Below are 12882 nucleotides of genomic sequence, written 5' to 3'. Positions count from 1 at the left end.
ATTAATCAGCTTTTTTCATGGATCCTTAATATTTTTTTTCTCCTCTTTCCTCAAGAGAAATGAAATGAGGTGATGGGAAGGACTATGTTTTAGCTTTCTCTAAGTACTCTGAAAATAACTCCTTATTATTATTATTTTATGCTTAGAGAAAGAAGGTAGCCATTTTTAATAAAAATCATGTTGAATTTAAGAACATTCCTTTTACCATCTTTGGTTTCTTCATGCAGTGAAACCGACTGGTAAACCAAACCTGGTATTGTGGGTGTGGTTTGTATTTACACTGACTGGACTGGAATCATCTACAGAATCAGTACAGCTTCCCTGCCTCAGGACTTCTAGACACCCAGGCACTTCCCACCTGGGACTTTCTCAGTCTTAAAGAGTTACCTGCCCATATAAAAAATTCTATTTCTAATTCATTACATTTTAATATCTAATAAAGCATTATTTGGTATCTACTTAGCTCTTCCTTACAAAGACCAAATTTTCTAAGAAGTAGATGGTCTTCTCTCATATCTAAATTGGCTATAACTGCTGTCCCTCCCTTTGTCTCTTTTGTTCTCTCTCCCTTTCTCTCTTTCCTTTCCTTTTCTCTTGCTTTATCCCTCCCTTCCCTCCTTCCTTTCACTCTCTATACATTTTTACTTTTGGCAGAGGTCCTTTAGGAGGAACTTATATATATATATATATTTTAAGCATTTTTTTCCTTTTATATTTCATTTCAGTGCTCATCATTCTATCCCTCTGTTTAACATAGCACCCTCCTGATTTTTCTCTGTTTCCATTTTTATTATGGCAGCTACTTCATAGTTCAGATCCTCGCCTTTCTATCATGGTAATAATCCGTTCTCCTGCTTCCAATTGTGTACCCTCCAGGTTAGAGTCCAGGTAATCATTCTGAAAGGCCAATCTGACAGGGGGTCCTTTAGTCCTGGGCTCCAACTATCTCCAGCCCTCAGTCTAGAATCTTTCCTAGGTCTTCAAGTTGCATTACTGGTTTGATCCTTCTGAGTCCTCATGCTCTTATTTCCCTCTCTCTAATGCTCTGTGCCATCCTCCACCTCATCCAAATGACATAGCTTCCCCTGCTCATTTTTCAGAGGGTGTTCCTGGTGTTAAGGTGAGAGTCTTTTGTCCATGGGCATCTCTGAGACTCCTGGTTCCCGCATCTCCTGCAGTAGAATTGACCACTCTGTCTGCATGCCCACTAAACTCTGTACAGCATCTCAGTAGCATTGGGTAACACTATTAGAAGCTAACTCACACGGTTGCTACGTCCCAGGCTCCATTCTAAGTTCTTTACATGAACCACTTGCTTGGTTACATATCTATCATCTCCTCTATGAAGCCCACTAAGGATAGGAAAAGTCTTACTATTTTAAATTTATTTCCTTATAATTATACCAGCAGAAGATAGAATCAGAGAAGAAATTCCTAGTCTTATAAAAAATTCTAACTACCTGTGTCTATGTCCACTTACTGTTTTCCATTTGCTTGTTTCTAAGATCAGCCCCTTTGCCTATGTCCTGGAGCCTGTTCTCTGGTATCTTTTCAGGAATTAGTTTTCTATTATTATTTGTTTCTTTCTTGCATCTTTTAGTGCAAGAAACGCTCATGTTGCTGGTTTTCAAATCATGTCTCTGTAACTTACTAAGTGTGACTAGGCAAATTAGTGGACTTCTTTGTGCCTCAGTAACTTCATCTCTGAAATGGTAATACTTTAGGTAATTAAATGAGCAACATGAGCAAGTATATGGGCCAGTGCCTGGCACAAAGTAAATCCTGAATTAATGTTAATTAGCACATTATTAAAAATCTTTTGCAGCAGCATATAAAATGCCTTATTACCATGTATTAACAAGTAACCTTTGGGCTGCTGTCCCCCTCTTGTTGTCACCCTATTTTCATCTCTGCTTTCATTACTTGAAAGAATTGCCTAAATTTGTTCTCATTTTCTTTCTGTGATGAATTCACTGGAATGGAGATTTTATCCAAACCCATCTAGGGAAGCAGTTTTTACCACATTTACCACGGTCACTAATGATTTATATCAAATCATAGTCAGTTGTCAATTCTCTTTCCTGGTTCCTCTTGACTCTTAACAGCAGCTACCTGATCGATGAAATGCTCTTTTAGGTGCCAGGGACACCATAACCATTCTTCCCTCCACTTCTGGGGCCCTTGCTTCTCAGACTTGTTGCTGGCTTCTATTTTCTCCTCTACCAGACCTCTGAAAGTTGGAGTCCACCAGGGATCAGTTTTTTTGTTTTTTTTTAGTTGTTGATGGACCTTTTATTTTTATTTATTTTTAAATGGTGCTGAGGATTGAACCCAGTGCCTCGCACATGCTGGGCAAGAGTTCTACCACTGAGCTACAATGCCAACCCACAGGGATCAGTTTTTGGTCCTGTTCTTTTCTGTATCTGCATTCTCATCCTATAAGATTCTGATCTAGTCCTATTGCTTCAGATAATACTGATATACTGCCGAATTTTCAAATTTATATTTGTGGCCCAAATCTCTTTCCTGGGTTCCTCAATACTGCTGTTGTACTGATTCCTGGGATTACAGAGATGCCTAATAGGCATCTTAAAGGTAACATGCCCAAAATAGAACAATTAACTCCTCTCCTTAAAAACGTCTCTTCCCCCCAAGTAAATATTTGGTACCCTCATTCATATTAGACTCGAGATTAAGAATCATTCTGGGCTCCTCTTTTTGAGCTCAATTAGTTAGCATCTCCACCAGCCCTCTTTGTCTTATAGTCCCTGATTCTACTTGTGTACTCCTTTTACAAATCTTCCTGAGTGATCTTTCTAAAATATAAATCAGATCATGTCCCCCCTTGCTTAAAATACTCTAAACTTCTATTACACATAAAAGAAAACACAATCTCCTTGACAAAGTGTAGGTCTCACATTATCTTATTCTTTTGTTGTTGTTGCTCTATTTTGCTTCTTTTTTAAATTTATTTTTTATTTTACATAATCTTATTCTTGCTGTCTTCAAATAGCCCTGTTAGATTTCTTTGACCTTGAACATTCCAAACCTATTCCAGTATCAGTGCCTTTGCACAAATAGCTCTTCCTGTAGGGATGTTCTTTCCCTGAGTTTTTTTTTTACATGGATGTTTCCTTCTCATCATGTAAGTATCAGGTGGAAATACAGCAATAGGCATCAACAGAATTACCTCTATTTAGAATTTTTAGGTCTTTAAAAATTTAACCTTTATTGATGTGTATTTTTTTTAACTGTATAAGAAGACGTCTAACTTAATTTTATTCCCAAATTTCACTATTTGCTCCAACACCATTTGTTCAATAGGCAACTATTTTCTCCACTGATTTAAAGTGCCAAGAAATGACACCTTGACTGCTTCTACTAGTATTCTGTGTGAAAGAAAAGGTGAGTACAATTAAAAGTACAGATCTGGATTTAACAATATAGCCAGCAATTCCTGTGGATTGTGATCAAGGTCTGTATTTGTTGTAAATTACTCTGCCTACAAAAATTTTTATTTTACACTGAAATCTACAATCTGAAGAAATATATTAATGAACAACTATGACTATTTTGTGAATGTTATCTGTTTTATTATTATTTTTATTATTTTGTTTCTTGTCTTTGCAGTGCTGGGGATAGACCCATGGGCTTGCACATGCCAGGCAAGTGCTCTATCCTTGAGATAAACTCTTTTAGTCAGTTTTTTCAGTGCTGTGACTGAAGGACCTGACCAACACAATTGTAGAGGAGAAAGGTTTATTCAGACTCACGGTTTCAGAGGTCTTAGTTCATAGAAGGCTGCTCCATTCCTTGGGGTTTGAGGTGAGGCTGAACATCATGGTGTAGTGTGTATGGCAGAGGGAAGCAGCTCACCTGAGATCAGGGAGCAGAGAGAGAGTCCATTGGCCAGATACAAATATATACCCAAAAGCCATGCCCCCAATTCCCACTTCCTCCAGCCACACCCTACCACTTCAGTTACCACTCAGTTAATCCCTATCAGGGATTAATTCACTGATTGGGTTAAGACCCTCCTAACCCAATCATTTCTTTTCTGAACCTGCCTGAATAGTCTTGCACGTGAGCTTTTGGTTACACCACATGTAAACCATAACATATCTCCTAAACACTTTTGATTTTTATTTTGGGATAAGGTCACTAAATGGCCCAGGCTGACCCCAAACTTGTGAAACTCCTGCTTCATTCTCCCAAGTAGCTAGGATTACAGGTGTGTGCTATTACATCTGTCTTGAAAATGAACTTTTATAGGAAATATCTAGGTTAAATTTCTTTGGATTTGAAGTTGCTAGTCAATTTTCCTTAATCTTAATTTTGAGCTTCTTCATCCATAAGGTAAATGTTCTGGCCTCATCGGTTCTAGTAATCACAGGATTACTTGGGCTTTTTAATGACTTTTCCTTTACTCTTTTGAATTAATTCTATTCATGTACATTGATATTCTGTAGTTTCTATATTACCTTCTCTGGGTTGGGGATTATAAAAATTGGGCCATTTTTAGGTATTTCTCTTTTTGGAAAAGCATTTTTCAACATCAAGGACTTGATGTTTGTTGTTAGCACTTTGAGGTTCTAAGCTTTCCCTCAGATCCATTTTTGTTCCCCTTTTATCTCAGCTTCTACATTTCTATTTAAATATAGGACCAGATAAATAGTTGATAATGGCAGGTACCCTGAAAGTAGGCTGGAGTTGTGCAAACTTTACTATTTTTTTTTCCCTATTAATGCTGGAAATTTCTGAACTGAAATGTAGAAATATCAGTGTTTGCTCAAGGTCATCGGTTTTTTTTTTCCCCTAATAGCTGTACTGAATTTGTACCTTATTTGGACAATTTCCATATGGAAAAGCTCAGAATGCTCTCCTATGTGACTCCCCTTTTGCCCTCTAAGAAGAAAGGCTAAACATTTTAAATGGAAATAGCACGCCTATTATGTAAGAAGTGGGAATGTAAGAATGTCATTTTGATAACAGAAAGCAAGAAAACTGAACATATTGCCAGCTTCCCTATTCTCAGTGCTCAATAAATAATGCATTCTTCAAAGCCTGCATCTTTAGATGCAAACTTAGTTTTGGATAAAGAAGAAAGACATTTCAACTCTATTATTGGCCTTTGGAATGTTTCTGTTTTCTACTAGTTCTGAAATTGCAGTCAATTAGGTACTTCTTTTTATGACAGATTGGAAACCAGAAGGGAGTTTTATGAATTCAAACAGAGAAATTTGAGCTAAAATTGTCTTTACAATACTGCTTTTCACATTTTCTCTTTAGAATTTATAAGGAACATTAATTTTCTCATACAATTAATTATGACATGTTTTAGACTTAGTCTGACATAAAGTTAATGCAGGAATGCTGAATTCCCATTTTTAAGTTTATATATTTATTTTAATCATTCGCATTACAGACTGGTTGGAATGAATTCTCACACTTTCTCCTTGATTATCAGTTCTGGTTTCCTAGACTCGATTCCTTGTTGATCTATGATAGTTAAAACTTTTTTGAGTTTGAAGCACCATGTATATTCATTCCAAGTCCATGGTATGAAAATGATACTTTTTAAAAAAATTGTTGGGCATACTTTTTGTTTGTTTGTTTCTGGTGGACAAAACTTCATTTTAACATCCTCATTTGGCAAAGATATTTTAAACCCACTAAGTATCAATCCAGGGCAGGGACCGCGGGGACCCTGCCCCCGCGCTCCCGCAGCCCCGGTGGTGCCCTCACCTGAGGGCTGGCGGCGGCCTCCGGGGCGACCTCCGGGCGTGGGACGGGCGGGGGCGGCAGCGGGGAGGACAGACCCCGGTTGCACCCAGAACCGCGGGCGCCGGTGGCGTGTCTTCTCCCGTCACGTGTCGGCAGCGGCCGTCCCCCGGGAGCGCCGGGAGCGCGCGTCCGTTCCGCGGTGGGGGTAGCGGCGCAGCGCGACACCAGCGTCCGAGCAGGCGGCCGGAGGCGCCGCCGCTGCCTCCTCTTTCCCTGGCTGCACTGTGGGAGTTTGACCTCCGCCGCTGCAGTTGCCGCACGCGCCAGGGGAGTCCTGACCGACGACCAAGTGGAACCGAAGCTTCTCCTCATTGATGGTGCTGGTGCTGGAGATGATGGAAGAATTAATTTGCTAGCGGAAAGTTTCATTAAGTGGTGCATCTCTGGATCCCAAGAAGGACATAGCCAATACCAACGTCTGCTGACGACACAGTCTCAATGTGAACTTTCAGTGGGCACAATTTTGCTGGTATATGACGTGAATCTCAGAAAATGAGAAAATGGAAAATTATGAACAAGTTCACAAAGAAATAGAATGTAGCCTTGCTGGAGCGCATGAAGAAATTGCTGGGTGCAAAAAGCAGATTCTTCAAGCAAAACGAATATGAAAAAATCACCAGGAATATGATGCTTTGGCAAAAGTGATCCAGCATCATCCAGACGGGCATGAGGCATTAAAAGAATTAGAGGCTCTGGGAAAAGAATTGGAGCGTCTCTCACACACTAAAGGAAGCGCTGAAGATAAATTGGAATTGACACGGAAACGGTTTCATGTTCTTGGTGCCGTCCACGAACTTCAGCAAGCCTTGGAAAATGATGAAAAGTTCTCAGAAGTAGAAGAAACTCAAGGAACAAGCGTCGAAGTAGATCCTAAGTCATAGACAGTCGAATCAGCATTCCCAAGAAAGAGCTACGTGATCTTAGTGTGTTTAGAACTTGTTGTGCTCTTGACATATTCAAAGTTTTGGCAGTGAAGTACTTTGCTTTTAAATATTGATTCACATATTTATATTTCTTCACACAACAGAAAATGGCTTCAGCGTATATTTGTTTTTATTGAAATGCATTTTTATTCTTAAAAGGTAGGAAGCAACACCCAGAAATGTTTAACAAAATGCCTTTAAGCTAAAAAAAAAAAAAAAAAAAAAAAAAGAAAAAAAAAAGTATCGATCCAGGAAAGCAGTGCTCATGTTTGAAACATTTAGTGGATGGGGAATGTGGTAGATGCCATTTTGATGACCTGCCCAGATCACCCTTAACCATGAATTTAAATTCCCGATTCAGACTCTGCTTCTAGAGAACTTTAACCATGATGGTTCTACCCGAGAAGACTCCTGGGGGGCAGACTCTAAGGAATTCTGAAGTTGGATCACTTCACAGGTGGATTGCATGAGTTTCTATTGCTGGTAGTAATTGAAATACTGATAGTCCCTGGCATATAGCAGCAGTACAATTAATAAGCCTTTTACTTGTGGTGAACTGAGGTAGGTTACAAGTAGAAAGAGATGTGCCATAGTTCTGGCATTTGGAAGGTTTAGGAGCAGTAGTTTTACAGATAGACCCTGATTTAAGATGGTTTGACTTAGCATTTTTCAACTTTACAATGGTGCAAAAGCAATATACATTCAGTAGAAACTGTACTTGAAATTTTGAATTTTGAGCTTCTCCTGAACTAGTGATATCTGATAAAGCTCTCTTGTGATGTGGAATAGTGGTAGTGAGCTGCAGTGAGCCATAACTCCCATTCAGCCATTTGATCATGTGGGGAAACAACTGATACTCTGAGGAGTACTGTTTTACAAAGCTATGTTTTGTAGGTTAGGTATATTACATGCATTTTTGGCTTATGGTATTTTCAGTTACAGTGGGCTAATCAGGATATAATTCCATTGTAGCTCAAGAAGCATCTATATAAGAACTTTTTCGGATGCTATTGCTGAATGCCCTTCATGTTCATGGCAATTGATCATCAACTCGAAGTATGACATTTAAAGACCAGTCATAAGGCTCAATTTTAAGAGTGGCAGGGCTTTGGAAAAGTCTAAATTCTCAGTAAAGGCAACTTTTCTATAACACAGTCAGCATCCTGTTAGGGAATGAGACTGGAAGATATGGAATGGAGAAAACTGGATAAATAGGCTCAAATATCTGGAATTCCAAGATTCTTTTTTTCTCTTGGAAACTTCGGTAGTTCCCTTTGTTGGAAGACAGAGTCCTATCACTTACTTGAATACTATGGAGAATCTACATATTACAGATATACTTTTAGGATAATAACAACCCTTTCAGAATATTTCCCTAACTCTTTTTTTATTAGAGCATAATAATTATACAGAGTATTTGGGTACATTTTGACAAAATCAATCATGCAAGAAATTTGATTTCAATCCTCATTTCTCCCTTTTCCTCCCCTTCTCCCTCCCCATCTACTTATCTTCCTTTCACTCCTTTATTTATTTTTTTTTTGGATAGGTACTTTCTATACCTGGATATTCATATGTAGAAGAATGAAATTAGATCCCTTTCTCCCTGAACAAAGTCAAATCAAAATAGATCAAAGACTTAGGAACTTTGAAACCTTACAACTGCTAGAAGAAAAAACAGGGTCAGTAGTCCATCATATGGGTGCAGGCATTGACTTCTTCAGTGAGACCCCTTAAACTCAAGAGTCAATAAGTGGGATGCCATCAAATTAAAAAGCTTCTGCACAACAAAGTAAATGAGGGTGAAGAGAGCGCCTATGAAATGGGAGAAAAATCTTTGCTACTTACTCCTCTGACAGGGGATTAAAATCCAGAATACATAAAGAACTCAAAAAACTCAATGCCAAATAACAAAGAAACGAACAGCCCAATGAATAAATGGGCAAGAGAACTAAAAAGAAAATTTTCAAAAGAAGAAACACAAATGGTCAACAAATACACGAAAAAAATAGTTTAACAATTGTTCAATAGCTCTAGCAATCAAGGATATGCAAATCAAAACTAAGATTCCATCTTACTCCAGTCAGGATGGCAATTAACAAGAACGCAAATAGTAATAAATGCTGAAAGAGGATGTGGGTAAAAGGTACACTCATACATTGTTGGTGGAATTGCAAATTACTGCATACTCTGGAAAGCAGTTTAGAGATTCCTCAAAAAACTAGAAATGGAACCACCATATGAGCCATCTATCCCACTCTTTGGTATTTATCAAAATGATCTAAAATCAACATACTATAGCAATACAGCCCCTTTGATATTTATAGCAGCTCAATTCACAAGAGCAAAATTATGGAATCAACTCAGATGCCCATCAATAGATGAATGGACCAAGAAAATATGGGATATACACAATGGAGTTTTACACAGCCATAAAGAATAATGAAAAGTATTTGTTGGTAAATGGATACAAATGGAGAACATCTTGCTAAGTGAAATAAGCCAGACTCAGAATCAAGGGTAAAATATTTTATTTCATATGTGGAAACTAGAGCAAAATAAGGGAAAGAAAGCAATTGGGGAGGGGACTAGATATCATAAAGATAAAGGGAAGATCAGTGAACTAGACTGAATTAAGAACTAGAATGAGGGGTTGGGGAGATAGCTCAGTTGGTAGAGTGCTTGCTTTGCAAGCACAAGGCCCTGGGTTCGATCCCCAGCACCAAAAAAAAAAAAAAAAGAAAAAAAAAAAAAAGAACTAGAATGAAAAAAGGAGAATGAGGGGAAGAAAAAAGGAAGGGAAAGGGGAAGAAATGTGGAATTAATTTAACAAAATCTTGTAATATGCATACATGACATTCCCTATCTCTTTCTCACTGCCAAACAAATCACAGCATGACTCAACTGGAGAAAGGCTAAATTTATTGATGGAGGGGAGGAATCATTTGCAAAAGGAACTGCAGGACAGTCAAAAACTAGGAGAGTGTGCTTGGGACTGAATCCTGAGTGCTGGATTAAAGGGGATGGAATTTAAAGTTGAATAAAAGGTACTTTTTTAAAAGTGAGATATTCTTCTTGATCCAGGATTTAACATCCTGACAGAGACCCTGGAATAATAGTTCTTATAGTTTACTGGGAATGGATCTTGGAAGCTTGGAAAAAAATTATGGCCCCCATTAAATTCAGTAGAGATAGTAGAACTGCTATGACCTACTCTGGAGGAGTTGCAATGAAGCCCCTCCCTCAACCCATACCTTTACTCTGCAGAAGGTTCCCTACAATCAGCTAGTAAATGTGGGAAAACCTAAACTTGATTTATGGATGGGTAGCCTGGTTATTGATACCAGTGAAAATTAATCGGTGTTGTACCTCATTCTCGTTCACAGATGGTTTCAAAAGACAAGGGCAAGAAGAAATACTACCTGTGGGCAGAGATTTGAGTAGTCCATGTGGTCACTTACTGTGTAGAAGGAGAATTGGGCCTAAGGTAAGGAATATGTGATTTATGAGTAGTGGTAAATGGCTCAGCTGGCAAATGACTTAGATGATAGGTTGGGACTCAGAATAAGTAGTGTTGAAATGTAGCAGATAAGGAGTTTTGTGTAGGGGTAGGCAGATAGACATATGGGAGTAGACATGAAGTGTAAATATTTTTGTATCACAGACTGATATACAACAGAAAATATATACTAGGGAATAGACATTGAACAGCAAGTGGACAGAGTAACTCCAACAACTGATGTCAGCCAACCTCTGTTGTTAGCTACCTCAATTCTTGTGAAATGGGCTAATGAATAGAGTAACTATGGTGAGGGCTATTATGGACCCATTGGCATAGGTCTCTCCTACTAAGGCTGATCCAGCTGCTGCTGCTTTATGATTAACTTGTCAACAGAATCTGACGCTGAGTTCTTGAGATGGCAATATCCTTCAAGGTGAGTGAGGCACTTTGTGGCAATTTGACTGTTTTGAACCCCTTCTACTATGGAAAGGACAACAGTTCATCTTGACTGGACATAGTCTGGTTATGGGTTTGTCCCTTCTATCTGCAGGGCCTCAGTCAGAACCAAGGACTTTAAAAATGTTTGACTCACCAATGTGGGATCCTGCATAACATTCACCTATTAAAGAAAAAAAAAATTGTAACAGATAGCATGTGACTATAGGATGCATTGATCATACTCTGTCCCCGTCATTCAGAAGGTGCTGGACTGAAAGTGTCCACTGAGTTCTCTGGGAGATGTTCTGAGATGGTACAGGAGTGCAAGAGGTTACTGGAAGAGCACAACACCTTTGAAAGATGAGCAAGAAGAAGTGGAATTAGGCAGGGAAAGCTTTCAGATTGTATTGCTACCTAACATCTATGAAAAATAAGGGAAGCAGGAGGAGTGGGGAGGGTAAGGCTCAGTCCACAAGGCAGAGCTGACAAAATCAATAGGATAACTTTCGGCAGTGGTTCCCCTTCAGAATCCCACATTAGGCAGAAATGGCTTGCCATTGGCTAAGAGATGCCTGGGAAAAGTATGGCCTTCACACAAAAGCTGGGGCAGATCTTGAAGGAACTAACCACCAGAGGTTGTCACCTAAATATATACCTTGCAACTGAACAAATTATTTCTCAAAGAGATTTGAGCTGGATATTTCCATGATGGCCACATTATACCTTGAACCTTATAGGATCCACATTTTCAAGAAGAGTTCCTTTAAGGTTCCAGTATCCTCTGTTCATTAGGGAAAGCTCATAAGTGGGTAGTTAGTGAGATGAACTATCACTTTCATTGCTACAGTTGGTTTTGGGTCTGCATCTGGCACCATCATTTCCCCGTGATAATTAACACTCCTCTGGTGGGGATTATTGTAATTGTCCACTTATAGTCAAAATTGGGCAAGGGATTACCAAGAGATGCTCAACTGGGTCATCTGCATTCCACATTTTTCTTGTCTTCTCCTCCATGTGACAGTCAGGGTGTTTGTTATTTGCTGGACACTGGAGTTCAAATTGCCCACATTGTAGTTGGAGTTCATAGGTCAATAAGACCTTTGTTATGTTCCCTGGTGAGAGTGTGCCCCTCATTTGTGAAACAGGACTTTCAACACTGAAAAGCCCAGAGCTATGGGAACAGGAAAGACAAAATGTTTCAGTGGAACTTTGCAATGATATTAAGGAGAGCTGTTTCTATTACTATGCCTTGGTTCCTGGATTTGTGTATTCTTATTGGGGAATAAAGGTCTCTGATTCATTATGTATTCCTGATCTGAAAGGATGGCACCCATCCTCACAGAGTATTGCCTCTGGGCTGGTGCTTAGTTGAGAGGACTTGCCCAGGCAGGGTTGGGATGAAGTACATAATTAAATACAGTAGAAAATACTACATACCAAGAACAGAGCTCCCAGTTTCTCTTCTTAGAACACACAGATTCTCAAGTTATCTATGGTTAGGGAAGAGATGGGAAATTTTTTGGGTAAAAATTTATATACCAACATTCGGGAATATCTCAATGAAAGTACAGTTTTCTGAAGATGGGATGGATCTCTTTTAAAACCAAATTATCTGATATGCTTGGCATTTAAAAAATAGTACTAGTAGACCTTTGACAGATATGATGGAGCATGTGGGGGAAATTAAGCATAATACACAGAAAACTGAGAAAATAAATTTTTATACTACTTACCACCTTCTAAATTTAATTATTTATTATATTTATTGTCTCCTACTGGAATGTCAGAGCTAGTGGGATCAGAGCTATCAACCAGTGCCATATCTTTTTGTTTATTGTTCACAACTGAATCTCAAGTGCTTAGAATAGAGCTTGGTATGTAGGGTAGATCAAGAAATACTAGTTAACAAGACAAAACAAACAAACAAACATAAAATAAGCATATAACAAAAGTAGAAGCAAGTCTTAACTATGAGAAATTTTATATAAAAAAAGAAATCAAACCATATTACAGTATGACTTAATAGTCATGAAATATAAACACTATAAAAAGTGAAATGAGGAGAGATCCAAGATGGCGGACTAGAGGAAGGCTGCGTTCCTTGTCGCTCTGTAATGCCGGTTTCAAGCAGAGGGTATCTGTTTCTCGGTGAGGCAGTTTTTGCTGCTTATCGATCCCCTGGTGTTTACCCATTTGTCTGCTGTGATGACCTGCAGTCTGCCAGCATAGCGACGC

At 38.8% G+C, this 12882-nt stretch overlaps 1 pseudogene; it reads left to right on the top strand.

Moving 5' to 3' along the window:
• The window catches only part of LOC124986401 (THO complex subunit 7 homolog), a 47323-nt pseudogene extending 40658 nt beyond the window's left edge, over positions 1 to 6665 (top strand).
• Positions 6666 to 12882: the final 6217 nt, after the last annotated feature.

The sequence above is a fragment of the Sciurus carolinensis genome, chromosome 6 (assembly GCF_902686445.1).
Source record: "Sciurus carolinensis chromosome 6, mSciCar1.2, whole genome shotgun sequence".
Lineage (NCBI taxonomy): Eukaryota > Metazoa > Chordata > Mammalia > Rodentia > Sciuridae > Sciurus > Sciurus carolinensis.
Note: the sequence above shows the minus strand (reverse complement) of the source record. Positions and strands in the feature narration are given on the sequence as shown.